General features: G+C 36.8%; 1 protein-coding gene across 7 annotated transcripts in view; it reads left to right on the top strand.

The window, feature by feature from the left end:
- ADGRB3 (adhesion G protein-coupled receptor B3) overlaps positions 1 to 25,655 on the top strand; it is a 464,705-nt gene that overhangs the window by 156,301 nt on the left and 282,749 nt on the right. The window lies entirely within an intron of this gene.

The following is a 25,655-nucleotide window of genomic DNA, read 5'->3' as shown; positions in this document are numbered from 1 at the left end:
ATCGAACGATGAGATGGGAAATCCTAAGGTAATTATACGCATTGCTTTGAGAACGGTAAATAAAATGGAAACGTCTTGAAGAAAAAAATCCCGGGTTTGGAGGTTTACAAGCAGCTTTCTTTTGTTTACATGCTTTCATAAAAACTTTACTCTTGAAAAACTGCCAGGGGAAATAAGGTGATGTTATAGATGTTGTCAGTAGCTTTTTGCAGTTTGATTTCTCACAACAGTATAACTTGAGAGGAATTCAAGCCACAGAGTTTCAGTATTGCTCCCCACATCACTGCAGTTTGGAGTACTTGGTTGCAGAGTTTCATTTGGTTTATAAAGTGCTACAGCTTCTCTCCACACCTATATCTTTGCAAAACTCTTCTGGAAATTTGAGCACAATTGTATACTACTGGAGTAAGCTTCTTTGTCTCAACTGGGATGAGGTCCAGTCAGTTTTCTCAGAATTACTGGGAATGAAGTCAGGGAGGCAGCTGAAAGATGTCCAAAGCCAATTCCCCAAATGATTCTTCCATCAAATTGCACAAGAAGCAGTTTCAACTAAAACACTTTAAAGGATTTTTTTTTCTCAATGGAGAACTAGGAAATTTGTTGCTTTCCATTCTGACTTTGATTGAAGTCAGACTTTGAAGTCTCCAGAGTAGTACTGTAAGATGAAAAGAAACCTGAAGGAACTGGAAACATTTCCTGGATCATTGAGCCATTGCCCTGTCTTCTCAGGCTGTACATTTGATAATCCTATGTGAAATAAAATTTCCATCCTTCACACAGCTCTGCCCAGGAGCAGTTCTGGGTTCTGGCTCACTTCTTATAAAATGTGGTCAGGAATTGTAAGAGAGTGATTAATCCTTCGGGTCCCTGCTTGATACCAAAAAGGCTATAAACTATGAGGAAAACATAAAAAAAGAGTGAGTAAAAAGGTGAATAGGCTAGTATCGTAGTGAGCTATCACCTTTATGGTGTTAGTTCGGATGAGACATTGGTGTTCTGCTGCTTCTGCTGCTGAGAGTATTTTGAATGGTAACGGTTTGGGTCCCCGAGGGACAGAGTAGAGCAGCTGAGACAACATTTAATCCAGCAGATGAAGGTACAGTAAATGCCACAGGCAGTGTTCAATTTTGTGTGTTAGCAGCAAGGGATAGACATTTAAAAAGTGGAGAAATGGCAACCTTGTGTGATGGGATGTGATGGGAAAACATTGCATTTGTCCTGAATTGGCCTCTTATGCAATTAACTGTGCTTTCTTATGCTACTTCTTTGTGATGGAAACAGCTAATGAGTAGAAAAAAATTAAATTGATGGTATAAGCATGTTTCCCATAAAATATAATTAGAAGGGCACAGTATGACACTTGAAAAAGGTATATGAAATATATCTATGGGAATCAGACAGGAGCTCATGTTTAGTGCTAAGGGCCTAAAGGACATTCCTTCTAAGCCAGAAGGAGTGTTGCAGAATGAGGCTCCAAGAATGCTTATCAGTCTTTCAGAGTACATTATCGAAACAATCAGGGTTGTGCAGAAAAAGCTTCTGGGATAAGATCTGCAACTGCAACGTAGTAGGCAACACTTATATTTTATTTTTGCTTTGTTTTCTTTAGTCCTCTGTTTGATTTAGGAACTTGAAACCCTGAAATCTCACAGCAGTTATCACAACAAGGTATCAAATCAGAATTATTTCAATTGTACATTTCCCAAAGAAGAGAATAAGCCTTCTTATTCTTTCCATTAAATACGTACACATACAGCACACATACTGAAATCTGTGTTCTGTGATCTATGCTAGTTGCTGTGTTGTGTGCAGAAATGTCCAAATAGTTCTTCCTGAACGCCCTCAGTATCAGAATCAGTGGGGTAGCGTTCATAAAGCACCCAAACTACTTGGCCTTGCAGCGGCAAAATTTCTTTAATTACAACTGGATCCACAGTAGTGTATCTATATGCAGCTGCACTATGTTGTGCAAGCTTGCTGAGCTGGATTGCTGTTAGACTGAGGATCTGTGTGGCGCACACCATTACAGACTGTAGAAATGTCCTGTGCTGCGCAGCATTATTAATTGATTGTTACTAAGGATTTTAAAAGAATTCTGGCCAAGTGAAAACAATGGAAAATAATGCTATTAATAAAAATAATGAGTGTCATATATAGCCAAAACTTTTTTTCTTATCTGCATCAATTGCCAAAAAATGCCATGTTCTAGGAAACAGCATGCAACATTAATTTCTCTGAATAGTATTTTTAAAAACCTGATTGTTTTCCCAAGTTGCCAGAATAATTTTTTTATACTGCTCAATTCTGTCCAAATTATTAGAACCTGGGAGCAGATTCCAGTTCCTGTGTCCAGATTTGTCCTCTGTCTACAACCCAGCCCCACAGGGGAGGGAAGCAGACACACAGGCCAGAAGGAAGTACAGAGAATTTCCAGCTAGGAACTGTCAGGGACTGAGGTACACCTTGGGTATCCTGCCCTACCTACTTTATCATCAGTCATGTCAACAGCATTGTGGGCCAGCCCCATCTACCTGAAAGGTTAAAAAAAACCAACAAATTATTTTGTTTCCCTCTGATTTCATTTTGCCTTGCCTATAGTCAAGTGTCCCACTGTGAACTAGAAGGATGCTGACAAGGGATGCAAGTCAGGGCCAGGGAAGCTACTACTATGAATGTCAAATATACTAGTTTAAAACATACTGCCTGCAGTAAGTGCATCAAGGTTTTGTAGGGTAAGGTATTAAATCAACTTACAAAATTGGGGGGAAAAAAAAGGTTTCAATGCAAAAGCCCATTATTTTTTCTAACTAACTTAGTTGGTATAATATGAGATAGTGCCTCTATCTGCAGAACGTCCTTTGCTTTCATTCTCAAACCATGAGGGCTACAGCTGTACATGAACTCTACACTTTCAAACTTCTCGTCCATTCATTTTGTCCAATTGTAGAGTCTAGTTTTCTTCCTTTCATACAAATTCTAGTGATTATACACTTAACTTCTAAATAGTTAAAATCTACAGAGTATTACATCTGTTGATAGCATTCTATTATTTGATTTTAAGATAGTTTAAAGCATTGCAAAGATGGCAGATATAAATTATTTTAAAAGTAAGTTAAGTTTAGCTATGTTTCCTATGACATAAAATATCTTTCCTATGACATAAACCGCCTTTTATCAGGGTAATGAAAATTTTAGTCACTCTTTTAAAGCCTGTTTCTTAAGAATTACTTTACAAGGAAAACCTATTCAGCTGTAACAAAAAATCTGTTAGGCAGGATTTTCAGGTGGGTTTTTTTTTATTATTTTTATCACTAAATCTTTAACTTGAAAACATTTAGAGCCAAATCCTCATTTTTTCCTGCTTATGATGTTTTCCCACACATTTAAGAGGTAATCAGAATTACAAATGTTCAAATATATTGTGCATCCTTTTTTAAAGGAGTTGACATGAGTTACATGTTGAAGTTGCAGGAAGGGTATTTTTAACTCAAAAGCAAGTTTGGAGATTTTCAGTAGTGTCATAACTCTGAGTCATTCAGTTCATATAAATAATTTTGGGTTTACTGTTTAGTTTTGTTTAATTGATTTATAAATGTAATGATGTTTCAGTAATACGACTACTGAAGATGAAAAGCTTAATGTTGACCTGTCCTTTGAAAAAACTATACCCCCAAAGTATTTTTGAGTAATATCCATAGTGGATTAAACATTAATGCATTTGGTACGTGAGAGCCAAGCAACAACTCTGCATTGTTGTATTTTACTTCCCAATTTTGCACAGTTGTGAACCATTTCCCATTTGCTTATTTTTGCCGGTTTCGGTTGTATTAGGACATCGCTATAGTTGTACTTCATTTTAGCCTTTAGGTGGCAGCATTTGAGAAGAGTTGTAGTTGTGGGCTTGCCACCATCTAGAATGCAACTCATGGACAAGAATTATAAACAGATAGGATGAGACATGTAGGTACTCTGCTCAGTATGCAAGTCACAGCAAGGTTTATTCAGAAGCATTCAAAATGTAAAAAATGTAGGTATACAGGCCCATTTCCTTCTTAAGATTTCTCCTCTCATTTATGCTTTTTTATATAGAAAGATGTGTACTTCTACACATTGTATGTATATGCATAGTTTTTGTAAATGCTTTGAATCAAAATGGAAGCAGCAGTTCTGATTTACTGAATGTGAAACCCTTTATTCCATGCCTACGTTCTCTTATCTTTTTCTATTCTATTTTTCCTTTCCCCTTTTTTTTTTTTTCTGAAAAGCAACATCTATCTAGGAAAGGGATGAGGAATAAAGGGTCTTGTGTTTAATTTGCCTGTTATCCCTCTTTTCAGCTATCTTTCAGTCACTTTAGGATGCCTAAATCTGGATCATCTGAATATGATGGGATCAACAGGAGTGTTTTAAAACACACGCAAAACTTTTCTCTGTTTTAATTCAGTGAAAAATAAATGAACAATGTATATCTGATGTTGGATTGTGTATTCCATAGTTCTACAAGGTTTATCTTTTATTTCTCATATGTATTGTATTTCATGGCACATGAAAAAGGTACATCCTGGGCTTTATGGAGATTGGGATGTCCGTGTGTGGTAGACAGATAGGGTAGGATGTGTAGAGTGAACGTCAGTACTGCTACGTTTCATTCTACAGATATACTTTGCAATCAATATCATAGAGTAATTTTGTGTCCATACATCAGTAGGAAAAGAACTCCTGGTCCAGTATTTACACTTCTTCTGAATATCTACCCTACATCTGACTTGTTCTAAGCTTAAATCCATTAAATTGCTTCTTGTTCAATACTTAGTAAATCTGGAGTCAACTGACCACTATCCTCTTTGTACAAAGATCGTATACTTTTGAGGGCAACGGAGCTAGACTGAAGAAACCCAGTTCTTTTATGTAAATTGTATTAATTGAAGGACCACATGATCATAACACAACCACACAGTATTGAAATTAATCACATTTGCAAATAATCCTGCAAATGCCAGAAGTCAGAAACCTGACTACATACTTTGAATGATGCAAAAAAAGTTTCTTAACACTCAGGTTTGGTTTTTCTATCTTGTGGGAGATCCAAGGACTCTACCTGGTAATTCGTTTTAATAAATAAGGCTGTAGTAAATTATGAAGCTAAATGCATCTATGCTAGAATTTGCTGACTGAACTACACAATGAAAAAAAAAAAAATCCCAACAAGATTTTGAGGATCTGCTTCACAATGTGTAGAAGAACGCCACTGGCTAAACACTCGAACCTTTCTGAGGAGAACTACGTAGCTATTCCACATAGGGACAGGCGAAGAGGAGAGTCAGGTCAATCTGTTAAATAAAGAAAGCCAATCAGATAATTTGAGGTAGTATTATTCTGGTCTGTTCTATTCCTATACTTTGACTCAAAAGAGAAAGGCTGAAGACGGACTTTCTTTCTTCATAATCTTTGCTTTACTAATATTTTCTGTCTTTGTGGCTGTGTTACTTTGGCTCATGTCGAAAGGCTATCACTAACTGATGAGCTCCTTCATTTGGAAAATTTGTGACCAGACAAAATGACATGATTGATACACTCAAGGTTTGATCTTTTTCCTTTCTCCTCACTCCTATTCCCCATTTTACGTGGGAACCTGCTACTGAAAAAAAAAAGAATTTTAAAGATGAGCATTCAGCTTAGTGTTCTCTTGAGAACCACGGCAGCATGCTGCAGAAGTTTCATTGCAACAAAACCAGAGGTTGCATGGGAAAAGAAGTAAACAAATAGACAGGTTGCCCGCTAATTGATGGATGCCTATGCCTGTTACTGCTTTGCAAATTACAGAAATTTAAAGTCTGTCATTCAGATGTCCAATACTTACACATTCAAGAGAGAAGGAAAAGATGAGAAGAAAAAAACCTGATGTCCAGTTGGAAGAAATAAGAACTGTGTGCAGTGAGATGGGGTGACAGATTCCAGGCTTGTCTTTGTGGGAATGCCATAGAAAATTCAAAATCAGCTGAAGGTGTGACCCCCAAATAAATTACTTATTCTACTTTGTGGACATGTCTCATTCAGAGTTAAAGTGACTTTAATTCTTTTTAGCTTAATTTACCAAGTAAGCTAAAATGAATAAGGGCCATTTTAATTCTGAATGAATAATTTAGTCCACCAATTTAAGTGAAGTGCTGTGGTAGTTATTCATGAGCTATCCCAAGCTTAGCATCTAGACTCTTTAATGGCCAGTGGCTTTAGGTAGCAAGAGACACAGTGTACTTGTCCCTTTCACTTGCATGTGCAACCACAAAAGCAGTCTAAATGAAGTTGAATAGTTATCTCTTCTGAATTATTTCTTCACCAGTGATTAATATATGATATCCCAGATATGTACTTAACTAAGTCTATCATGCATTGAGAAACCTGCTACACACAAATGAATAATTAATACCGGTTTAAAAGCCAACATTTTATGCCACTAAATATAGTACTTCACCTTCTCTCTAATTTCATACTCATTATCAGCATATATTATTACTACAAGAGAAGGCATAATTATATATTTAGACAGAAAGCTGGGATGATAAGTCAAATGGAGTTATGAGAAGGAGTAGTGAGACAAGGAGGATCAGAGCTGCATACATATTGGAATGACAGTATACAACCTTTTTACCCAATTGGTCACACTGAGATGCTCACAGAAGTATATTAATATGCATATTAGATGTTTTCCCTTTAATTTAGATGATAGCTGTTCAGAGAATGAGATTGACATTGATGGCTTCATTGTCATGTTGAATATGCAGTGTCTTGACTTCTCTGGCAATTTTAAACACAGAGTAACATAGAGTAAGATGGGAAGCTCTCCTGTGAAGTAGTAAAGGTTGCTAAAGAATTTAGCTGCAGTATTTGCATTTCTCTTGATTGCTTACATATTTATAACACTGTCAATCGGGCCTGGCATCGCTGGAATGAATGTAGTTATATTGGCAAGTATGATATAGGGCCATGCATAACAGGTTAAGGAAATGTGATTATGTTTTTTATTACATCTTAGTTTTTATTCTATTTATAGAAACTATCCTAGGTTCTGTTTGTTCAAAGCATAGAATTATTCAAAAGGTTTAAGGAATCTGTCCCGAAAATGTATGTGTTTATAGGCAAACATCTGCCCACGAGGGCAGGTTTGAGGGAATAGTTATGTAAATAAAGCCATGATTCAGCTGTAGAAATCTTAAGTATGTTTCCAGTGTATTTTCAGTAGTGTGAGAGACATTTCCAGTACATGAAGAAAAAATCACTAATATATCTTCAAGGCAAATGAAAGTTCTGCTCATCACCTACACAACTGCTGTGCTGTAGTTTTTGTTAATCTGACTACTGTGAGCTCTGGCTCACATTGTGGCATGTATATTTTGAATAGTCTTAAGTAATTAGTGTACTTAATGATCCATAACATCATGTGGAGCTTATTTGTAGTATTATGTCTTTGTGTTACAGGAAGCGCCTCTGAAAGATCAAAACTTCTGATCTCAAACTTTCTTCAAAATATATTGTAATGTTATCAGCATTTTCATTGAAGTGATATTTCTGGTTCTTAAAAATTGAAGTCTTGATTCTCTCATATACTTTTGAAAAGAGGATTCTCATATACCTTTGGAAAGATAGTTTTTAATTTATTTCTTGATGTCATGTTAGGCATGCTTCTCTGTAATACTAAAATAAACTATGGTCGTGGAAGAAACATACAATGAGTAAGACAAAATTTCTCATAGATATGCTCTATTTTTATAGAACAGGAGCAAAATACATGTAACTTGAAGTTATAAAAACTGTTTATATCCTTCCCAAATATAAACACACAATGGTTTTGTGTGAAGGAGAGACATGAGGCGAGCAAATATACATAGAAGTTCATGAAGAGAAAACCTAAAGAACGCAAAAACCTGTATCATCTTTGTAAACTGACAGCTTCGCTCCCATGAGAATGCTCCTTTTTCTTTTAGCCAACTGGGTATAACAATCTTGTCTAAGGCAGGTTGAGACTGGGCAACAGAAAAGAAAGGCTAAAGAGCTACGGAGTGTCAACATTACATTCCAACCAGCTGCATTTATGGGCTTTAAATGGCCTGTGTGGGGAAAGATCACTGCAAATATAACACAAACTGATTTGCATTGCTTTTAGTGTTGCAAAATGATCCTAGTTGTCCACCCTTTATAGTTCCTTCTCTGCTTCATAAGAACTTCCAGTTCTTCATTTTTGTTAGCTTTTTTTGCTCTATTCCCATAGTGTGTTTAGGTGTTCATATTCTGGAGTAACACGAGAGCAGAGAATATACTTCTTCCTTCTTTGGGCCACAACTCTACATCGCAATAGAGCAGGAAATACTTCCTAAATTAAATTCCTCCCATCTGAGGTGTGCTTCTGTCTCATAGGTTTACTGATGACTGTGAATGTATATGCTTCAGTATGTGTATTTTTTTAGTTACTGAGCAGCTGAAGGTAAAGTTGCAGCTCTATCTAACTTTCCTGTACTGCCTGGTTTTCTATTGCTGCCTATTCTTGATGTACAGTGTTGTGTCAAAGGTGCAGTGTATTACCTCTGTATCGTACGAAGGAGTTATCTAGATGAACTAAGCAGGACTGTTTAGTACACATTAAAACCAAAACCAAACCAAACCAAAATTAAATTAATTAAATTAAAAAATTAAAAATTTATTTCAGAACAAAAGGCAGAATCCCCCAAGTGTGTGCTGTAGATACAGGATGTGTTGATATGGGTAGAAACCTAGGGCTATTTAAAATGTATGGATATATGTTTTTGAAAGTTTATAAGAACAATTTCCTGTGACTGAGATCTATGTGTTGTGCTTGTGCTAAACGCAAGTGTGGAGCTTTCCTTTACTTTTGGGAAGGCTAGTGAAGTTAGGTGGGCAAGCAACTGTCAGCTGCTTTCCCTACAAGGAGGTTACAGAAAGCCTTTGTGGAAATGGAACTGACAGACCAAGAAGGAATTTTGGCTTAATGTCTAATGAGGATGTGTCTTAATTCTTATTTATAGATTACTAGATGAGAAATACTTATCATTAAAAAATATATTGAAAATGCTACCATTGTTAGCGTAACATTTATGGAGTAAGTAGTAACTTAGGACTGAACTGTATTTCATGGATTCTAGCAGCAGGGACTTTAATTATATGTGCATATGCAGTAAAAATAACAGACTTTCCTACCTTCCTTTTCCCTCTTATTGATACTGAACATTTCCTCTCATCCTCTTCTTACATAGTCTAAGTAGTAAGTAAATATACAATTGGCCCTTCTCCATTTACTGCTCTAGTGCAGTGACATTTCCTATTCTTTTCAGATAGTCTGTGCATTCCAACTAGTTAATTTCTTGCACTTTGGCTGTCTTCTTTTAAGAGTAACGCAATAGTTTATACTATTTAACACACTGTGCTAACGTAAATGTTCAGATTTTGCATCATCATCCCTACCTAAAGTCATTTTGGTATTTTTCACATGAGTATTCAATTTCAGTATAAAACATCATTTCCATCTAATACTTTATTCTAATCCTGAGTTATATTTTAGCAAGCGTACTTGCTCCCAGTCTAAAAGAACTTCAATTAAAAACCCACTTTTTTTTTAAAAAAAGAATATTTCAAAACAGAATGCAGAATATGTAAATAATGAAATACTACAACCTTGGCACTGATATTAGAGAAAACATCTGGAACAAATCTGGTGAAAAAGGAATTTTGTATTACTCTTTTTTTCTTCAAATTTTTTATACTTTACCAGCCAAGTTCAGATAAGCCAAAGTGTCTATGTGGACATGCTAAGGAGATTTATATTTCTGAAATACTATATGTATTTCCCAAGAAAAATGTAGAAATTAGTATTTTGCTGTGGAGTTTCTAATACTACTTTCTATACAGGAATACAACTAATGCCGGTCAACAAACAGAATACGAGATGTGAAACTTTTCCTTTTGCTGCTATCTATCTTGAGTTATTTTACATGTTGTTGAAAAAGATAAGTGTATAGATACATTACAGCTAAATGAAACACAACTTGACCCACCAGCAGATCTTAAAGTAGTATGATTAACAGTGGGTTTCCCCAGTGTTCGATATCAAGTGTGAGTCTTTTCAGTATTTCATAAAGAGTAAATATAAAACCACAGCTGACCAAACCAATTATTAGAGTGGTAAGTAATTCTAAGGATGGGGCATTCTTGCTGGCTGACTTCATTATCTTGGTGTGCTATGCTTTACTTTAATAATCAAGACTAAAAATCGACACCCCCTGCTTGTAGTGGTGCCCTGAGGATTTAGAGAGATTAATAAATTCATTAATTAGATTAATAGAGAGATTTAAAGAGATTAACATGAATACAGGGTGATGCTTGTACGTAAAGGGGGGGAAACAGACTTTAGATGTACAAATAGCAAGGCAGGGTGGGGGGCAGACAGAAACTCGGGTCTGGAGGATGCGAGGTATTTTTGCAGCCACATGTAGTCCTGTGGAAAAACTGTACAGCTCAGACGCTCTTACGTACCACAGAAACCTGAAAACTTAAGAGGGAGCAGAGAAAGCCTCTGAAATTAAGTGCTTTTAGAAGGCGATAAAAAGAAACAAATATCAATGGGCGGGAAAGTAAAGTTGAGGAATTTGAATATAAAATCAGGGTCTTCCAGTTCACAGTAATCTACGTAGCCTGAGTTGGCTGGGCAATAATTTTCCAGTGAAACGGTCACATGAATATGTGCAGTGCATTTATCAAAAGGAAGGATTTCTAGATGACAGTAATGAATCTCAAGCACTACCGCTGGGATAATTTTCTTCAAAAAGAAAGAATAACAAATATGTAAGTAGAAGAAAACAGGCCTCCTCCTGTTCTTAAGAAAAAGAACCACACCACTTCTATTTTAAAAACCATCTCTGTCTGTCTTCCTTTTTCTGAGGTCCAGCTTCTGTGTCAGATGCCATATTTCTAAACCAGTATTCCCTCGTGTTTGTTGACTTAGAGCAAACAGCACAGAGCAGCTTCATGGTTTTGCCCTCTCTAACACCCCAGGGCCATAGCAGTGGCAGGCTCCCGCAGATGTGAGCATCACTGGAGGAGGGTCTCCTTGTCCTGGTGCAGACGCTATTCGGGCACCTTCGACAGCCAAACTGACTGACTCGAGAGAAGTGAGTGTGTTGCTCCCATTTTCACAATGAGATCTGCCTCCGTAACTTTAGTCATCTTGGTCCAAATGAGATTGTACTTATTCATAAGGGAGGCAGGGCTCTCCTCCAGAGCTTGGGTGGTGTCACCGTCTCTAGGTGAAGACCACTGGATTCACCAAACTCCCTATAAGCATGTGCCCTGTTCACAATTTGCAGGCTCTGGCTGAAGAAGAAAAGGTCTTGTTATGGTTCTGCAGTGACACGTACAGACCTCCAGAACCTTGCTGTGCTACGATTGATCAGACTTCGAACAAAATATCTACCACTGGCTCTCTAACAAGCACCCCACAGGCCTCATCTGTCACTGGGTATTTACATCAAAGGGACCTTAGAGTGATCTACAAGCAGAAGATGCTTAGGGAACATTATATTGATGATCAAGGAAAATGTCCTACTAGGCTGTGGAGCAGTGGAGACAAACACACAGAATTCACCCCTTCCATTATAAAACCATTCCAAAACCAGTATTCAGAGAGATCCCATCAGAAGGGTTATGAAGATGCAGAGCTCCTGATTAGGAGCAAAAACTGAGAAACAAGATTATTGTTCTGCCCTGGACCAGGTCAGAAAAAATACGCCATGTTTAATTTGATAGGTTTTATTTTTTAATTAACATGTTGAGTGATCATGCTTTATAGTCTAATAGCTCTGCTTTCATGTGGGTTCAAAATGCAGCTAATGTCTGCTTTTAGTTCATTGCAGCAGTTCTTAACAGTAGCAGAATATTTATGAACTCCTACAAACCCTACCGTCAGCTGTAACTCCTTTTTCCTAATGAAAACTGCAGCTGACAAGCATCATCATCAATAGATTGGGCATGATAAAAATTCACAGCCATAAAGCAGTATGCCAAGTCTGAAGCAGAATAAGATGACTGGGTTTAGGTACTCACTTGCCTGGTGGCTCACTTTATTCATCCTCAGCACACGCAGAAAATATCAGCAATTTTTCCATCGGTGCGTGAGTATATGGAATAGGAAATATAAACAGATACATAGGTTTCAAAGATTCTTAACTACTGTTTCATATTTGGTATAAATTTAGAAATGTTCATTGCTTAACAACCTTATGGGGTGAGATGAACAGGGTTCGGAGTTGCTTATCATTTGGTTATTGCCTTTAACATTTTATTCCTGTATACGCTCAATGGAATTATGATTCTTGGATTACATCCCATGTAATTACGATTCTTTTATTTCTTTTTCACTAAGTAAAGTTGCTATTATTTTTATTATGAAGAAGCCTAATATAGGAAGTAATAATTTACTTTTAATGTAAATCCTAGTGCACTTGAGTAGATGCAATAAGTTTTTTTCAATTTCTATTTTTCCAAATTCATTCACTGATATAATTTCTGGAATAACTGATTTTTTTGCTTCATGAGACAGACAAAAAAAATGTGGCTGAATTGAATGTGTAACTCAGAAATGGCTTTTGTTTTATTTTCAGTGTTGGTTTTTTTTTTTTAATTAGAATTCAATTTAAAACTGGAGCTATAGTACAAAAAAGAAATTAAGCTATTTCAACTTTTACAAAATGCTATTCTTCTTGCTTTCTCCTTTCTTCTCTCTTGTCTGAAACTCTTAGTTTAGTTCAGATTAATCAGTGAGTCTGGCCTTGAAACAGCTTTTTTATGAAATTTATATTAAAAATATTACCTACTGCCCACTGGAATGCACTAGTGCAGTCAGTTCTGACTTAGGTTTAATGTTTACCTGTTTATTTGCTGCATATTGTTACAGTGAACCAACATAATCACCTGCAATTGTTTGTGACATTTTTCTTCCAATACAAGTTACTTAGCTTAGAGGTAATAGTAAATAGTGACATAAATAAATAAATATAAAACATACTAAAATTTTAGTTAAAAGCAGAGCAGTTAAAAAACAGTACCTCAGCTTATATACCCTGAGGATGCTCTGAATTAAGTTCTGGTACAACCAATCAAAACAGAAGCCCTGATGATTACGTTATCCTCTGTCTTCCTCTAACCCTATAGAGTCCTCCTGTAGCCAGACTGACGCTCACCAGACTTGTATGCGTATGTGATTTCTTTCCTGCTGAAGAGCTGTGCCTTTGTTTTGTTTGTTTGTCTGTTTGTTTTTTCTTTTTTTCCATTTTTCTGCTTGGCTGACATTCTTCTTTAGATATTATTAAAGAATCATAGGGACTCTGCTTTTCCTGATGCCCTGAAGCCTGCAGCGGTCTCCTTTCTGCTGCTCCAATTTCTGTGTCCTACAAGTAACTTTGTAAGTTTTCCAAGACATGTGAGAGGATCTACTCCTTGCTGAGGGCATAAGAGGGACTAGAAGGAACTCCTTCCCAACAATTTCCACCTTGAAGTAGTGGTGTTTACACAAGCCCTTTACAACTTGGTCAGAAATTCTCCCCAGATCCTCAATTTTTAGGACTTTTTATTTAGAATCCCTAAGCTGTGTCTTGACTACCAGAGTTAGGGAGCTAAATGGCTGCAGAAATATTGCACCTCTTCAACTGTTAGTCCCAATTCTGGATCTCCAGCTAGTTTTTGAAGCTGGGGTGGGACTCAAAATTTGCATCAGCTGTAAATACCAGCTAAGGGATTTGTCTTTCCTCACACAAAGAAAGAGTTATCTCTAGGGCTAGTGAGAATTACCTTATTTAACAATTTACATCTTATTTATGTGCTTTGAATAGCACCTTCTTTTCAGACTAATATTTGTGTACTTCTTGATTGCTTCAGGCATTTGTCCAGAATCCAGTGATCGCATATAATAATTTTCTCTCCACAAGTGTTTTACTATTTTTAATAATTTCTTGCCTTTTTAGCAAACTGCCCGGGTCCTGCCACAGAAACATAACAAAGGTATAGTGGCTGACATTCCTAACTTCAGTTTAGTACGTACCCAATGCATACAAACCTTAACGTTTCACGCCAATAACAACGATGGGCCTTGGGGTAATAAGAGGGCAACAACAATAGCAAAAGAAGTTCTCCCAACTGGTACTTTTTCTCCTGCATTATTGTACTGTCCCATTTTTAATATTGGGAATACTTTATTGGCATTACCTTTTAAAAAAACTGCCACTTAGAGGCAAATCCAAGCTGACCTCATCGTGAAAAAGGATTTAGTGAAATCACACTTTAACTAGCTGTAATTGTTCCTGTAAGCTAAAGGATTAAATTGAATGGATATGCATAAGAATCCACATGGTCTAACAGAACATAGAGAAAGGAGCTAGAAAATCATAACTTCTTCTTCTAGGTCTGTCAATCCTCTGTGGTTGTGAACAGCACATGAATTAATCCGTCTGGAGCCAATTCCGCTCACACAGCAGTTATACACACATTTAATTCCATTATTTCATGACTTTTGATTTACACTGGTGGAGGTGAAGGTATTGTCATTTGTAGATGATGTTACTCTGCTGTTCAGTATTAAAAGAACAACATGAGGCAGAATAAGACTTGTCTATTCTTTTGTTAGTGGGAAAGAATAATTGAAATGTACCACATAAAGTGATCAAAATTATATAGAAGTGTTAACCGTGATTACCAATATAGGGGGTTGTATATTAGCATTAATGACTTATTTTTGGACAGAATCTGTTACATAAAAAATTGCTTCTTCATGTCTTTTGGGAACCTGTAGTGATTTTTTTAAAAATATAAATTACATGGCAGTAAGAAATGGGAACATCTGTTCTATGGCCTAAACTCTATACATGTGCTGTCATGTGGCACCAAGCCCTTTTCCCAGAGGTAGACCTTGTGCACCCAGACTATCCTTTTGAGATGTTTTACATATGTTAGCATGTGGGCATTTGTATAACCATGTCTTGCATCAATGGGTTCTGCAGTTATCCTGGGAAACGAACTGCTCCGACTGTAGATATAACTACCTCCGGGCTCCAGAGTCAGTTCTGGCACAGAGCACTCCAGGTCAGTCAGGCTTTGCAGACCCATTGCTGCAGCACTTTCAAAACCTTCATTAAAACTAATGGAACATCACTTTTGAAACCTAAGATTCCTTGAATAGTTTTAGTGGAGTTTGCTACATATATATCAAGCAAGTAGTGATTTTTAAAAATCAGAATTGTATTCTCATTTGCCTATAGTTGTTTCTAAAATCATAAGATTTTAGTTTTTGCAAGTACTTTATTTACTCGAGTTGTGTATGAATACCAACTTGAAGTAACCTTTCTGAAGTAACTTTTTTTTTTTTTTTTTTTTTTATGAAAAGAAAAGATCAAACTTAACTATATCCTGGAAAATGTAAAAATTATTCCACAAAATCACTACAGAATGAGTAGTCTGTGTACTAGGTCTAAAGCTAGGATTTTTTTTCTGTGGTATTCTTCTTAGAACTGGTACCTTGTGAGCTTCAACATTGGCTTTTCAGGCTACTTAACATACTCTTGATAACTAGACTGAAGCAAACAATACATGCTGTATAATTTTTGTGGTCAACATAGTGGTTGTTTTTCTGAATTTATAATCTCTTCTGCCTTATTCCCTTTCTGAAGTTAACTGTTAGCCACTCAACTGAGTGTGAAATATGTCTAATCTGGTCACTGTGATAGTAGTGTTAGAGCCATGGTAGTCTAAGTACGTAAGCGAAGCAAGGTTTGTAAGTGGCAGTAACAAAACTCCTAGGAGCTTTGAAGTTTGGTGCTTCTACATCAGAGTTGAAAGCTTTGTGTGCCCCAAGTCTGCCTATGTTCCCCCAATACTTTAGCTGTTCTAAGGAAAAAAAAAGCACTATTTCCACCCACAAACACTTCCTCTATTCCTCAATACTCACTGTTTTTTATTTTCAGTTTAGAATGCATATTGGCTAGCTGTGACTAGACATACTGCTTTTATAGTTCTGATTCTGATTCCTGATTGGACAATCAGAATATATACTATGAAGTCTCTAGTGAGCATAATTTAATTTATTGATTCAGAATTTGCTTACCATAAATATTCCATTATACGTGCTTACAGTAGACTGTATTTGAGAACACTTCTTTCAGGCAACTAAATCATTGGAATATTTTCAGAGAGCCAACACACAAGAGGGAAAAACATAATTTGAAGAAAATTAAATTTTTTGTTTGAAAATGTCTTTGTATAAAAGATGTTTTTGTGGCTATTTTACTGAGCTCCCTAGCAAAGCCATTCTTTTCCAGCCCTTTTAGACAGCAGACTAGAGGCAATGGCAGAGATTTATAGGATATCTGTGGGCAGATGTGCAAGCAGCTCTGCAGAGAATTCAAAAAAGTTCATAGTTAGGAGCAGCATAATGAAATTCCAGTCTTAAGCCTCTCTTAGAGTGCCATGATCTACAACTGGGCTGTATGTCTCCAGCTGTTAAGAGAGTCTGTTTGCGCTAAGTAAAATGCCACTAACTGCAGACTTCTCCATGAAAGAGGTACTAGTTTATCTACGTCCCTAAGCAATAGGTCATTCTGAGAATGCATTTACATGAGTTAGAGTTCCCAGCTTGATGAGTATCACAAACTCTATAGTTCTAAGTCCAGAACTAAATATTTTCACTTAAAAAATCCTTGCTTGCAATCTCCAGACATTCGTATATGTTGACTATTGGCATCATTTCTTCAAACGATGGACCGTGATGAGCAAAGACAGATTTCAGGTAACCACATAGCATATTATGCTGACAAGCTAAAATGAGTTACATGAGATGTATCTTGTGCAGCCATCAGGGAAGAGATGTTTTTTAATGATCCTTATTATTGACATCTGTAGGGGAAGCAGCCACAGTTTTCTATAGAGTACACTTTGATTAATCATTCTGGAGGTCAAAATGTATAGATTGTTGCAGTAATATTTGCAGGAGATGCATGAGAACTTTAAAAGAAGTGATTTGAGTGTCTGACATCATGTAGGGATGTAGAAACAATGAGGATACTAAAATCAGTTACTTTGATGCTTATTGATGAATGACAGGCATGCTCTTCCACCTCTGAGGATGACACCACTTCAGCAGTGTCATCCCCATCATTCTCCCTAATATGAGTATCAATGTCCTGTTGACTAGATTGTGGTTTATATTGCTTTCTAATTTAATCAGAGAACTGGACCAGGAGGTACTTTGCCATGATTGAGTAGAAATCTCTGTCACAGCTACAGAATAACATTTTTTTAAAGTTTTAAAAAAATATGTATATTGGAAAAAAAAAAAGTATACCGATGGCTCTCAGAGTAATCTCTGTATTTTGTAGACCTATAGAGCATCATTATCATAGTCTCACTAATTCTAATGGATTCGTTTTCTCAACTCACTAAAGTGCTGTTGTTCCTGTGTTACGAATAGTACATTGTGATCAGAAAGATTATGCCCATTGAATACATCTGCTCTTAGGTCAATTTTTCTGCTATAATTTTTAATATGTTGGCATTAGGTATTTGATCTGGTGTTATGTGGGATGGAAATCTTGCACCCCTGCTATTCATTTGCTTTTAGCGAGGCATTGCATGGGCAACACCTGTCAAATAAGCCGACCATGTGGTTGGGCCATAGAGGTAGGAAGGATGTGTTAGCAGATGAGCTCAGATATTTTGTCTGAGTGTGGATTATAGAGTAGGAGTGAAGGAGAACACTGCTTTTTAGCCTCAATGTGATATCTGGGTCCTTAAAACCATTAAATAAATTGCTGAGTTTGATGCTCAAATGAGAATCTCGGAGACCTAGAAAAGTGTGCTTTTACTAAATCCAGTGAAAACATCGAATGGATTTTCAAAAAATTCTGAAAGACTTAGGTCCAAGTGATTTTCATTGATAGTTTTCAGGTAAATCTCTTATGTGCTTTCCTACTTAAAATCCCATGCATGTATTTCTGAAGGAAGGATTTAGTTATTGTGAAAATCTGTTCTGAGGTTTAAATTTTGAATCACTGATTTTTCTTTTCATTTGTGTCACATTTTCCCGTTAAGGTAATTCTGTTGACTAGAGAAGAGTTATTTGAGTCATATTTAAGGCCACAGGTGTCACCATAAGAGTTCAGACCTTTTAAGAGGTTCCAGGTCTGTTTGGGAAACCGTTGCAACATTCTACCTGTCAGGGGGCTGTGCCATACACACATCTCCCAGGCTGAACTGGGTGGACTGGTATGTTTGAAACTGCATGTGTGTGATCATTAACCTGCCAGTGACGGTTAGCAAAGGCTACGTATCCTTGTGAGCAGGCTATATAAACCTCTTAGCTCAGAGCTGATCTATGGTTTTAGAAAAGACCTTCTAGACCATGTCCTCGGCTGACAAAACTTGCCCTGGCGGGGTGGAACCAGGCCAGCTCACAGCAGCCAAGGCTCTTGGCCTCCTCTCCCTCTCCTCTCCCTCTCCTCTCCTCATACAATTTAGTAGCTACCCGTGACGTCTGTAAACAGCCAGCTTTGTGGTACCACAAATGATAAAAATGTAATGTGCGAAATTCACATCCAGTGGTGCTTCCTCCATTTTTTATTATTCTTTTATAAAACAGTTTAGGAGACTTAAACAAGGACAAGAAAATGCTCTTAAAAAGGCATGCAATATCATTTAGCTTCACCTAGAAGCTGTACCGCTCTAAAAAAACCTCCACACTCAGTTTAACTGTGCTTAGTGAATAGTTTGCAGTACCTATTATTTAAAAGATTGATTCTTGCTCCTTCTCTTCATACAGCTTCAGAATCTTTCACAGACTGTAAACTTCCCTGTCATAAATTCATAGATAATTCATCTCAAATTTTAATGAATGCTGCTATCATTTAGGAAAGATTAGGCAACCATCTGCAGGAATGTCTGCTGTAAATAGTTGCAGGGCAAGGAAATGGTCTAGATGTCCTTGTGAATCCTGCTTTCTACAATTACCTTTACTTACTTTTCAGTGTTTCTAGAACAGAAAAAAAAGAGAATGAAGTTATTGAATTCAGGAATAGCTTAGAAAATTACAGTTTATCCTCAGTCATCCTCTCTTGAGTTGTAAAGGTATAGAACAATAAAGAGGCATGTACTAGCCTGTGTGTAATATCTAGGTAGCTTGCTGCAGTGTTCAGTAAAAAGAGATCGTTTATATAAAAATGCTGCTATTCTGAAACAACTGCTGCACTGGCTAACTGTATCAATAATACAATTAATTAAATATACGACAAAAGCAAAATACTTAATGCAGAAGTGAAATAGTATGAAATGTAAAAAAGCAAGGAAGGTACCAAAGTATTATTATGACACTACGATTTAAATTTTTAAAGGCTACACATGAATAAGTTATTATAGTAGAAACATTAAAATGGTGAGAATACTACAAGAGAATACATTAAAGGTCTTTCATTTAAAAAAGAAAAAATAAATAAAGGTAATCCCCTGTGTTTTCATTCTTTAATGTGTTATTACATCCATGAATCTCTTGAGAGAACAATAGGGAATATGAGAGAAAAACATACTGCTGAATTTAGAGGATTTTAATGTTAAACTTGATAATGTAAATTTCCTTTATCAGTTTTATTATTTTTATTTGAATGCAAACATTTGGGGATGGATTGCTAGGGAAATATTTGAATGGGGAAAATGTGAACTACAGAGCATCTTCTGCATATTGGCCATGATAATTATAAAATATGTCAGATCTAGTGAAGATATAAATGGGTAAAGCTGCAGTTTGGGCTTTCATTCACCCCTCGTTTTCCTCTGTGCTTAGCTATAATTCTGCAAAGCACATGTGAAAACACACTACCTGCCGTGGTGACATTTTACATTCATTTTGAACAGGTATGAGTCACTTCACTAGATTCACATGCTCAGTTTCTCCTGCCTAGGTGTAAAATGATGAGCAATTGGGCCCAGGAAGGCAAGTAATAGAGCTTGCACAGTTTCAACATTCTGTGCACATGCAAAGTGAATAAATATTACATCTTTGTGATATTCTTCACCGACCAAATCTGTAACCATGAATAAACAGGTTCGGATCCCACTGAAGATAATGGCTGGCCAAGGGAGTCACTGCAGAGATGTACAGAGAGAAAGCAGATTGCATTGCCACGAGATAGTCTAGCTCATCAGGATTTGTGCTATAATTTATATCTTAATTCAGTAATATTTCATTTCTTATGTCATTAAAAATAGCAGCAGTAGTATTAATCCAGCATTATTTCCTAGGAGCAAATGGTTCTCCCTAGAGACAAACAGAAACTAATTACCTATGTACAATATGTTGACTGTTTAGAATACATAATAATTTTCCCTAATTTTTTGAAAGATGAAAGAGCGCATACGTATATGTATTAGTATATCTCTATGTGTGAGAGAAAGGAAATCTTGTATCTAACTTCCTACAAACGTTAACCTATCTTTTTTTTTTTTACTTGATAAAACACAAGAGTGTATTATAATAAAAAAAATTGACTTTGTTATGAAAGGCAATAGTACTTGTACTATTGCCTTTCATATTTCCACTGCTGTTAAAATCCTCTCCATGTTTTCATGAGTAATAGGACATCTTTCTTGCTGCGTTCATGAATACAGCTTAGTTCAGATCTTAATTCTCTCTAGTGAAAGAAATAATTCCATTCAGTTTGAAACTGGTCAAAGCCCTTCTATACTGCTTTGGAGAGCCAAAAGAGGACTTTTTATGGGACCAGGATCTACGTAGGAAGTAGGCAAAGACTGTTTTAAGAACGTTTTCCACATTTGCAAAGCAGAGGTTCCCATGGAAATCTAATTCAGCTAATAGCTATGTTACTATTTTGGCAACTTGCCTGCCTGGTGAGGAAATATCATTTGAAGGGGTTCCCATAGAAAGCCATAGCTTAGGCCTGTGCTGCGGAGTGATGCCGTTCACTGACGATGCCCTGAAGCTCCGTGTCCTGCCCCGGCAGCGGTTGAGAGCGAGGATTTCCTCGTGGGGCCTGGGTGCCCGGCTACAGGGGAGCAGGGCTGGAGACAGGGGAGGGAGCGCTCCTGGGATTTTCTTCTCTTTTGTCACAGGGTTTACTGGAAGGGAAAACCAACTGCAGCTCATGTTTTATTTGGTTTGCGTGTTTGGTTTTTTTTTTTTATCTCCAGCCCTACAAAATAAGAGCTAAAAAAAAAAGCAAACAAAACCCCCTCAGTCCTTTGAATGCAATAATTTTTTTTTAATATATATGAGAGATAATTTTATAGTGAAAAAGAAACAGAAAGTCCCAGCTTCTCAGTTCGATGCAAAATTGTGCTTCTAAGTCAACACACATTCTGCCATCTAGTGACCAGAAGAAGTTGTACTGACCAGCTGCAAGTGTGACGAGAAACCCCAAACTGCTGCATATTCCGCTATGTAGTATCTTTCTGGGAGAAACTGTAGAATGGGCTATGAAGAAATTAAATGTGCAGGAAATTTTTCCAAGCTCCTGGAAGTCTGCAATTAATCAGATCTATTGAAATCAGTTAATAGCTCAGTCCAAAAATGAATTTAAACAAAGTGGTTCTTTATATATTTCTATAGCCCTCTTCTTTCTTCCATTCCACCTCTGTACCCCCTCCTTCCCCTTCACCTGGGGCTTACATCAGCATGTTGCATAATTCCTGGGAAAAACATTCGTGTGTTGGCACAGGGAGGATGCCAGGCTACTGCACGTGAGACAGTTCTCATTTAATGCACATTCTGGCTCCAAGGCCTTTAATATTCATTCTGAAGTCAAGAGTAATTGAAAACACTCATTTGACTATTTACAGTTCAGGAGTGGGTAGGATAGTATGAAGTACACTGCCGGAGTGCTGTGGGTGAGAGAAGAAAATGACGGTCGCTTTGCGGAATCGATTGCCTCCTCTTGCTTTTGAGGTTCCGACCAGCCTTCAGGGAGCTGCTCGCCACCACCTCACCTTCCAGGCGGTTCCGTACAAGCTCAGCAGCTCTCAGAAGTTGCTTTACATTTTACATGCCCTGAAGGGGTAACCCTAAGGGCCTCGGAATCACTTTTTTTTTTTTTTTTTTTTTCATTTCAACAGTTCATTCACGCTGTCGTCACCAACTACTATGCTGAAAAAGGCTTTTTTGTTAACGCCAGTATGTTCTGTGCGATTAATAGCACAACTTATAGTTGATGGTACACCTATAACCAGATCAATACATTTATACCGTGAAGTTCCTGTGAAATGTGACGTAAAAATAGCCATAAGAGCCAAACCAACATGGTTTATAATGTCATCTGATGATCAGGATATCATATGTAACAGGCTTACAAATATTATTAAACAGCCTAGGCATAAAATCTGTTTGACGTGTACCTTAACTTTAATGATTATCTACTTGTCCAAAAGCAAAGACTAGCCATTGGTGAGTAGAATCTTGCAAAGCTGGTACTTTTCTTTTGTATTGCTCAGTCTTCCTACTTTGCATTTTTATACTGTTAACAGATGTTTTTTCTTCTTTGTTCCTACAGAGAGCACATGGCACCTCTCTTCTCTCCTAAAAACGTACTCCTACATTGGCTGCAAGATTTTAGCTTCTCCTTTAAAAACTAAAAAGGTTACTCAATAGGAATAAAAATTCCCATAACATAACATAAAAATAAAGGTAAAGCCAACGGGACTACAGATAAGAGTTCTTGTAAATAATACTCAACTGTAAACTTTGGAATTTAAGAAATCATTGTTATTTCTTTTTATACTCCTTAGAAGGCATGGAACTATATTACATGCTTCAGAGTTATATGTGAAGTGAAAGAAATCACATCCATATTAAGATCTGTGCATTGCTAAAATACTTTCAAGTATCGATCCATTGTGTACAGCTGAGGAAACAAAGAATATGCATCCTATTGCAGGAAACTATTGTACTTCCATAGCCACCAAAGGACCACTCACAGCAGGACAAATTCTTTTATCAGATAACTAAACCTCAGATTTTCTACCACAGGTGTTTGGAATATATTATGATTTGTTATAAGTCACGGTCTGGTTGAAATGATCCATTCAAGATTCCCCATAATGCTATTTGTTATTTACATTTTGATGTATTTCTTAGAGGTTTTATTCTCATGCAGGTAGATTATAGCATTAACAATGTAATAAAAAGCATTAAAACCCTTTTGTGTTTCCAGGCTTAACTTAGAGTCACATTGGCAACTTCTGGATCAGTCTGTGTGCCTGTCTGCTGCTGAAAAGATTCATTGTCCCTCTTTATTTAGTGAAACAACCTGATTAATATCAGTGTTTGAGGTAAAAGCAGAGAAGGACTGTCCTGTTTCACCCGAGGGAAACTTAGGACAGGCATCACCTAAAAATTCTGTTCAGAAACTGATGTCTGCAAAAATACCTTCTTCTGGGTTAGGAAGGTGATTTTTCAGCAGCAAGAGCTAGGTAAGAAGAGTGAGAATGAGAAAAAAGTCCTTTGCTCATAATCTCAATTCAAACATCCAATATTATATCCCAGACATCAGCTCTTGAATCGTGCTGCCTTGACCTTACAGGACAGCTCTAGCCAGATACTGGCTAGAGCGAGATGGTTCCTATCGCCTTTCCCCCGCAAAGAGGTCCTTGAAACTACTGTGCCATTTAGCGATACTTTAGGCTGACTTGTGTTAAAATGCTTTCCTAGCCCAGAAAGCATTTAAATATTCCTCCTCTGTGAAGTAGTGAGGGAAAAGAAATGCATAACTGGTTTGTCTTCTACATTCGTTATTTAGCTAGGCTCTGAAAATGGAGGAAAGTTTTATTCTATTTAGTACTTGTTGTAAACTATGGCGGTCACTTAAGTAAGATATTTTATTATAAAATGCTTCATAAAAAATGCATTACTGTTGAGCTGCTTAGATTAAACAATTTTGAGAGCACTGTTTGTACTTATATGCAGAAACTGGACACTTCTGATCCCATTACAAAAATGTACTTGACCCTTATTTTTCTTTTCTTATGAGGCCTGAATTTTAATGAGGCCTTAAAGCCCTCACCCATGCCAGTACCCTGCATTTCCTGTTACTGCTTTTGTTCTCATGCGGCATTTGGTTAAATACTTCAGCTGAATATGAAAATGAGAGCACTGCGTAAGTCTGGTTCCATTTCTTGACAAAACTTATAAAGAAATATTTTTATCTTTGTTCTGAAACATTTATCTTTCATATATACTTATATATTTCCTATATAAATGCTTAATATATCAAAGGGAGATGAGTTGAAAAGTGCATCTCAAAGACCATCAGCAATAGTTGAAGTGAATTGAATGCGTAAATTAAAAAACGCGCTGTTGCTAAGTGGAAAAATGAAAAGAGGCGTGATTAGATCCTGCATCAGCAACTTGTATTTCATTTTGCTTGGTGATATTCCCGAGTAACTCCATCGTTGTGAACGGAGCTACACTGGGTACAAACGACAACCCCAAAAACTGATCTCCCAGACTTTCCTTTGCCTCGTCACCAGAGCTCTCGGTCCCGCGGGCCACCGCGTGTGCTGCGGGGCCGGGGCCGGAGCATTCGCCACCTCCCTGTATGCCTCTGGAAAGCCTTTCTCTAGCAAAGGTCTCCCATTATTGCACTCTATAACTTAAAAAAATAGAATTAAGTCTTCGGCAAGAATGGTGCCGTATCCTCTAAAGGGGCTGACAAGCAGGCAGCGCCCAGGGAGCAAACTCAGAGCAAACATGCCTTGCTTTCACAGCCTCATCGGGGGAAAAGCTGTGTAAAGTCTCTTGGCCATCACCGTGTGGTTAATGGTCATCTGCGCTGCACCTTGTAAAAACTGTAAAAGTATCATTCTAATTTGCATTAGAATATTGATTGTAAAACATTAGTTACAGTAAGAGATTTCCCACAGAATAAAAAGCTGTCTTAAATCAGAGGAGCTGTAGAAGAGGTGTATTTTGTAAAAATATATTCATAAAATTTTATAACACACATGTATGTATACATATGTATATGTATGCGTATAGATATATAATTTAATTATCTTTCACATGTATTTCTGGGATGTCTTAAAACAGTTGGATGTTTAATTCTCAAAATATATTTACTAATTAGGTTTTCAAATATTGTCTTTAGAATGCAAACTGCATTGCTGTTCTCAAATGAATAATTAAATTTATATTTTAAGGGGTGCCATTAATGAATATTTACAAAAAGAAACACTAATTTGGAGAAATATATTAATAATTTACTAGAAAGTAAAAAAAAAAACCTCTCTCTGCTAATTGACCCCTTAAATATATTTACCTTGTATTATTTCTATACCCTAAATAGAATTTTAAATATGTTCACTTTAATGATTTATCAAAACAATGTGTTTGCAAATAATATTTATTAGTAGCACTCAACATCTTACATAATGTTTTGCATCTTTTGAGGCAGGAAGGTAAGTTTTATTATCTTCATGGCTTTACAAATTGGGGAGCATTTTGAATTTTGCATTTGCAAGGTAACCTTCCAGCAGAAAGGTATTTTTAATGTTTATATTCCTAGTGCTTCAGACACCTTCTGCCTCATCAGAAACTTCACGTGGTTGTAGTT

The sequence above is a fragment of the Aquila chrysaetos genome, chromosome 2, assembly GCF_900496995.4.
Source record: "Aquila chrysaetos chrysaetos chromosome 2, bAquChr1.4, whole genome shotgun sequence".
In the NCBI taxonomy this organism is placed as follows: Eukaryota; Metazoa; Chordata; class Aves; order Accipitriformes; family Accipitridae; genus Aquila; species Aquila chrysaetos.
This window is presented reverse-complemented; position numbering and strand designations above follow the sequence as displayed.